General features: G+C 38.6%; 1 long non-coding RNA gene across 1 annotated transcript; it reads left to right on the top strand.

Annotated features, from left to right (window-relative positions):
- Positions 1–912: 912 nt before the first annotated feature.
- LOC140235649 (uncharacterized) lies at positions 913–6,061 on the top strand. The gene is made up of 6 exons (XR_011901704.1): positions 913–974; positions 1,860–1,996; positions 2,711–2,802; positions 3,930–3,999; positions 5,156–5,273; positions 5,942–6,061. It is a non-coding gene; the product is annotated as an uncharacterized lncRNA (long non-coding RNA).
- The last annotated feature ends 877 nt before the right edge of the window (positions 6,062–6,938 follow it).

Below are 6,938 nucleotides of genomic sequence, written 5' to 3'. Positions count from 1 at the left end.
AGATGTGTCACTCACTGTAAGGTGAGGTAGTTGAGTTAGTTTGTTGTTTTCCCGAAAGTCCGGGTAGTAAGCACATTTTGTTTTATTTTGTTTTGTTTTGAGATTGGCAACTGGCCTGAAATAATAATTCAAGTATAGTCGCCAATCTATAGGGCCGGGGGGAGTGTTGCATAAGGCAACATAGGGATATACATGTTTATGTTATGTTCGCCCGTGCAGCGCAGAGTGCCTGGCTTAAAACCGGCAATTGTGCTATATGCAGGGCGATAATCGGGGCGCCGATGACCGGTGCGCCGGTGCGTGGCACGCACGCCGCGTGCGCGCGCCCACACACACACCTGGGGCGTGCGGCGCGTGCCGGTCCCCGCACGGGCCCGGCGCGGGCGGCCTGTCCCCCGTTGAGGGCGGCTGTCGGCGCGGGCTACTTCAACCTGTGCCTCCCTATATAAGGGAGACCAAGGTCTGAAGACGAGAGAGACAAGGAACAAGTAAAGGAAAGAAACCAAGGAACCAGCGATCTAGCGACACAGCGACCAGCGACAGCGTATACCAGCGTATGCCAGCCAGGGACTACTACCTGGCATCCGCGCCTACCTGTCTCTCCGGTGGATTACCACGCAAGGTAAGCCATGTATACCTTCCCTCACTACGGCGAAGGGATTTAAGTACATTTATCTAATTTACCATGTTGTGCGAGGCGTCGCGACCAAGCAATTTATACGGCGCATCACAGCAGCGTTTTGGTCACAGCGCGCAGCACAACAAGACTAACAATTAGAGTTACTGTCACACAGGTCAATATCATTACGACAGCGCGTTGCTGACTGCAGTTATTCACGCGATCACGATTACTCTCCACAGGCATTCATTGTCGGCAGGTAGTTCGCCGTACAGGAGGAAAAGAATCTATGAAGTTTCCGTGACAACCTGAGGACATACGTTGATGCAGCAGGAAGAGATGATGGATGTGTGAGGTAAGACATCGTGTCCTCATTGCTAGATTCCCACTGGTGTGATATTTTGAATGGAAAGTGCTTCAGTAATATTATACTAATCACAGAGTGAGGAAAATTGACTTTATTTCTTTTTTTTTTCTTCTATGAATGTGATGTTTCTTATGGAAAGTTATGAGATTGAATAAGCTGAATGAACAATTCTCAGAGGATATAGATATAAACAGCCATCCCTATCTTTCAACAGAGCAGAATTCTGGATGCCTAATCCAGTCAAGTACTAACTTAGTCAAGTACTTGTACTGTTTGAAAATTGTTGTTCAAATTTTACCTCTTTATTGTTATTTATTTGTGTGTGTGTGTGCGTGTGTGTGTGTGTGTGTGTGTGTGTGTTGAAACTAAAGTTTCAAAGATGAAGTTTAGGAAGTCAAGACTTTATGCCCCATTGTGAATGTTTTTTACTTTTGTGATAAACTTGGAATATAGTGATTTGGTGTGTTTTTTCAAAGCTAGTAATATTAGGAATAATCAAGTAGTGATGGTAGTGATCATAATAAAATTTTCATGATGAATTATCACTGTTGTTATTACTTGAATAATGAAAATGATGTTTCTAGTCATGACTATCATAATCATCATCATCATCATTTATCATTGCTTTCCCCCTTGCAGAATTACAATATATATGCCTCTAAATATATTGTAGGCAAACTGTAATAGCAGTACCTAGAGAAACCTGAAACAAGCTGGTACATCAATATGGTACTAATTGGAAACATTTCAGTTCATCTTTTCAACATCAAGTTTATTATATGTTGATAAAATTATGTTCCAAAAGGTATACAGTATTTACCCAGTAATGTCATGCATTGTATTTCTGTTGTTTCCACTAATACACAATGGCAGCTACAGTGTGAGAATGTTTGAGGCCATGAGGGGACCTGTAACTATGCCGTCTACGAGATCTGGGAAACAGAAGAGGACTGGAAGACGTGGAGTCACTTTGTGTTGATCTCTATTGATCCAGTGATGGTTTTGCCAAGGTTTGACACTGTAGCTCCTTATTATAAAGCATAGATTATTAAGTTCAGAAGAAAATCAAGCAAACAATTCCATACTTCTTCAAATTCATGAAATTCTTCCGTCGAGATGTTTTCATTGCGACTGATTGACAAATTGCCCCACATCGACGTAAATAAGCACTGAATTGATCAGTGTTTTAGTAGTAGCCATGATATTTACGTCGATGTGGGGCAATTTGTCAATCAGTCGCAATGAAAACATCTCGACGGAAGAATTTCATGAATTTGAATAACAAAGCAGTACCCGCTGCATGCTATAAGGATTAGAACCAACACTTGCTGTCGGGCGAAAGCTCGGTGGTCTAGTGGAGATGACGCCTGTCCGGTGATCAGGAGGTCGTAGGTTCGAATCCTGCTCGAGTATGTACGCCCATGATTTTTTATCATGGCTACTACTAAAACACTGATCAATTCAGTGCTTATTTACGTCGATGTGGGGCAATTTGTCAATCAGTCGCAATTCCATACATCATTTGTCAGAATAAATTGTGCAGTATTAAAAGAAAAAAAAAGTGTCTTGTTCAGAATGTGTTCACTGTTATTGTAGTTTGTGTTTATTTGTTTGTTTGGTGGGTCATAGGATTTCTGTACCAGATGTAATTGCTTATGATTTGTGGTATTTTGTAGTACATGTATCATGTTCTTTGTTGATAAGCTTGTCTTGTATTCTTTCAGGAACTTTGCTGGTGCCAAGTCAAAGTCTTTCCGTTGAGAGAATGTGGATCTTTTGGACAAACCAGAGCAGCTGTCTTCAATGGCTATACCAGGTGAGAGTCATGTTACCCCAGTGATAGCTGGAGTCCAATTCCAGAGTGGTTAACCCTGACTTTAACTAGTGGGGAAATTCTGTTTAATCAACATATTGCTTACAGGAGCCATGCTTGTGCTGCGATAACTATTTTATCAGAGGATCCTGATCAGTGTATATCAAAATTTTACGACCCTCATAAAGGTACACATGTAGTTACATCAATCAGCTAATCTTTGAGGAGTTGTAGATTCAGAAAGAAATGAAGACAGGATACTGTAAAGATTTTTGTTTCAAAAAGTAGATTCTAGAGTATCTATCTTGTGTTGCAATAATCAAAAGTGCACACCCAATTCTTAACAATCTCTATTCTCTACTTACACAAAATGTTGTTCTTACACCCCAATGGAAGTAGTTTTGTGCATACTGTAAAGCAAGAAATATTTGCAGTGTGAAATTTTTTTGAATCACAGCTGACAGCCTTTTTTTTTCTTTTTTTTTATGCCTCCGCCACGAAGTGGTGCCGGAGGCATTATGTTTTCGGGTTGTCCGTCTGTCCGTCCTTCCGTCCGTAATGAATTTTGTGGACAGCGTAACTAAAAAACGTTTTGAGGTATCCTAATGAAACTTGGCATGTATGTGTATTAGGGGGTGAAGTTGTGCCTATCAACTTTTGGGTGCACATGCTCAAGATCAAAGGTCAAAAGGTCAAGGTCAAATACGTAAAATTTCACTATTTCCAACATATCTATGCAATGCCTGAAGATATTTTCTTAAAACTTGGTGTATACATGTATTACCCAATTAAGATTCTCTGGTGGAAGTTTGGGGTCATGAGGTCAAAGGTCAAAAGGTCAAGTAACAATATTTTTTTTGTCCGTAATTTGGAAATTGTTCATGGTATCTTCATGGAACATAGCATATATACATGTACTGACTGACAATGATTATCTAGGGAATTTAGGGTTCATGGGGTCAAAGGTCAGGGGCCAAAGAAAAGGGCAACACTTCAACATTTTACTATTTCCCTCATATTTATGCAATGCCAGCGGGATTATTTTTTTTTTTTACACTTGGTGTATGCATGTATAACCTGATAGAGATTCTCTGGAAACTTTTTCTTTTCTTTTTTTTTTTGCCTTAAAGGTCAAAAGGTCAAAGATCAAGGGAAAGTGCTGAACTAACTTTTTCCTCCATATCTCAGAAGTGGCTCAAGGTATCATGAAACTTTCTACATATTTATGCATGTTCTGCCTGACAGTGATTATCCTATGAATTTTACCGTCAAAGGCCAGATGAAAATGGTAACAATGTACTTTTCAATACAGAAATTGCACTTTTTCTCCATACCTTGAAAAGTACTCAATGCATAAACTTATGAATGGGCAAAGTCAAGTTAAAGTCCTTATATCCCCAAATGCATGCTCTCCTATTCATCCAATCAAACTTAGGTCAAGGAAGGTGAATATTCAACACATTTGTGACAAACTTGTTATTTTAATATTTTGCCAATTGTGTGAAAATGTAATCACACATTGTCCACATGTACAGTAGACCTATTAGGAGAATCATGAATTATGGCGGAGGCATACCAGTCGCCTTAGCGACATTTCTAGTTCAGCATGCCACTTGAATTCAATGCATACAGTGCATACAGTGTAAACAAGAACTTTTGCATGTACATGTATTTTGATTTTGTGACTCTTTGATCTCACAAAATTTGCAAAATTGGAATACAGTGTACACACGAAAATGTTTGGCTTAAAATGGTTCACTATTTTTGCTTCAATTGAGTTCTGCATGCCAAAAACGAAAGATTGTATACTTCATTCCGTTCAAAATAATTGTATGGTGGAATAATTATTCAAATATAGGCATTAAAGACTCTAATCAGTGTTTTCACGGAAGAATTAAAATGGGTTGATGCTTATTCTCCAACAAACGTTATTCATTCATTCATCTCATTTATTTTCACTTTCATTATTGGTTGACAAAATCTGTATTAAAAACACAAACAAACAAACAAAAATGCACTGTGTCAAATATGATAATGGAGAAATCATGAGAAGCACAACGTAGTCTTATTGAAAATGACCCCTTAATAACAAATGATGTAAATATGTGTAATCATTTATAATCATTTGTAATTTGATTGAAACGAATATGAATACAAATTGTGATAAGATTATGTATTGATTTCTACTTCGCAAGAAATCAGTTGAAATTTGAATTATTGATGAAAACTTATCCCGTAATGACCAATTTGCATGGACACATTAATGGGTTAAATGCAAAAGTATGAAGTGAAGGATCTATGAAGATAGATTGCAACATATGAGTTTGTTTGTTTGTTTGTTTCTCTGTGTTGGTAGGAGCATAGCTGCCTTGGACCCTGATAGCCCTATCCATCATCATGAGGTTTCCCAACCCACTCAATGCCATGCAGAGCCTTTGGATCAACGTCATCATGGAAGGACCACCTGCTCAAGGGTGAGCCACAATGTGCACACATCAGCAGGTCTGAGAGTATTCTGAAGGGGGAGGGCAATTATGCCGGCAGTGCAGTCATTATTCTGATTCAGTCTAATCAGGCCACTCTGCATAAAGATTCACAATCAATCAATCAGTCAATCAATCAATCAATTAATCAATCAATCAATCAAATTTCTTCAAGCAAATATCTTTGAACCTCATTAAAGCTTTGGTTTCAAAATATTTCATTCTACCTTTTCATCGGCTAAAGCAGCATCTTAGTGAGTACCATTATAATTCTTCAGTCATGGGGGAAATAATTTTGTAAAAGTAAAAATCAATACCTCTCAAATCAGCAGTGTTTCGAAGTCTCATTTGTATGCCACTCTCCTTCTCTTTGTGACCCTTCTTATTGGAAAGTCTGGACGCCAACTATTTCTACTCTACACATTAATGTTGTTTCCAGAAATCCTTTCTGTCTATATGGCTACAGATTTTATTGTTAATTTGGAAGAAAGGACAAATATATGTTCATTCTTTAAAAAAAAGAAAGAAAGAGTGTGTATACATGTATTATCAAAGATGGATAATGAACAAATACTGACATGAAAAAAAAAAAATTGTGCATTCTGTAGTTCACATTACTGTATGATAATGTTTCATTCTCTCCCCACTCCTCTGTCCAGTCTCGGAGTGGAGCCATTGGACAAGGATGTAATAAGGAAGCCTCCTCGTTAGGTTCGTGACCCCATGATCACCAGACCTCTTCTTATTTATGTAGTCATGTCTGCCCTCATCATCGTCGTGTTGATCCTCTGGGTCTTCTGGAGAAAGGTTAGTGCTCCCTTTATTGTCCATGACTGTACACACATTTCTATTAATATTGGTCAAGTTCTTCCTTTACATAATTGTAATATTATGCCCTTGCTACATTGTGCCGAGTGATAACATTAGTGCATTTAGCAAGCTATCTTCTGTCAGATGCTTTGTCATACGGATTGTAATATTAGATAATGATGCATGTATTGATTTGATTAGATTTATCCATTGTCTTTATAGATACTTGGCTGTGTATATTAGTACATGCAGTAGCAGCATTCATCTTCACATACAGTATGCAATGAATTGTTTTGCTCCATGAAGCCTTTTCAGAGTATAAGGACAAGCATGATACTATCTTGAGCTGGGATTTATCAACTTGTGCCTGTCAAGCAGTCCAGATGGCACTGTAATAATGACTGCTCCTCTCGATTAGATGCAATCCTGCCTCAGCCTTCTCTGTGTCAGACAAAGTCATAAAAAGACGTGTAGCATACATGTATGAATACAAGACCATACATACTGTCTGATGCACCACTGGTGATGAAATTACTCAATTGTGTACAGACTTTGTCTGTACGTTTCAACATAAAGTAATGAGTGATAATTTTGATAAGTAATGTTGTCAAACATGCAGATCATGCCTTGGTTAGCTGTCCTTCAAGATGTAACTGATGTTGGTTATCTACTTCCCACCACTACAGGAAATATTCCAGATGGAAGCACTGTCAGTATAAGGTGAGTGTGGCATGAACTTCCCTCCCCTTCTCCCATCCCACTGGTGTATTCGCACACTTTTGCCATGTTATTGTTGAAACCAAGGGCCGTCATTTAAATATCACAGGCTAATTGTTAATTGTACAC

The sequence above is a fragment of the Diadema setosum genome, chromosome 12, assembly GCF_964275005.1.
Source record: "Diadema setosum chromosome 12, eeDiaSeto1, whole genome shotgun sequence".
NCBI classification, from domain to species: Eukaryota; Metazoa; Echinodermata; class Echinoidea; order Diadematoida; family Diadematidae; genus Diadema; species Diadema setosum.
This window is presented reverse-complemented; position numbering and strand designations above follow the sequence as displayed.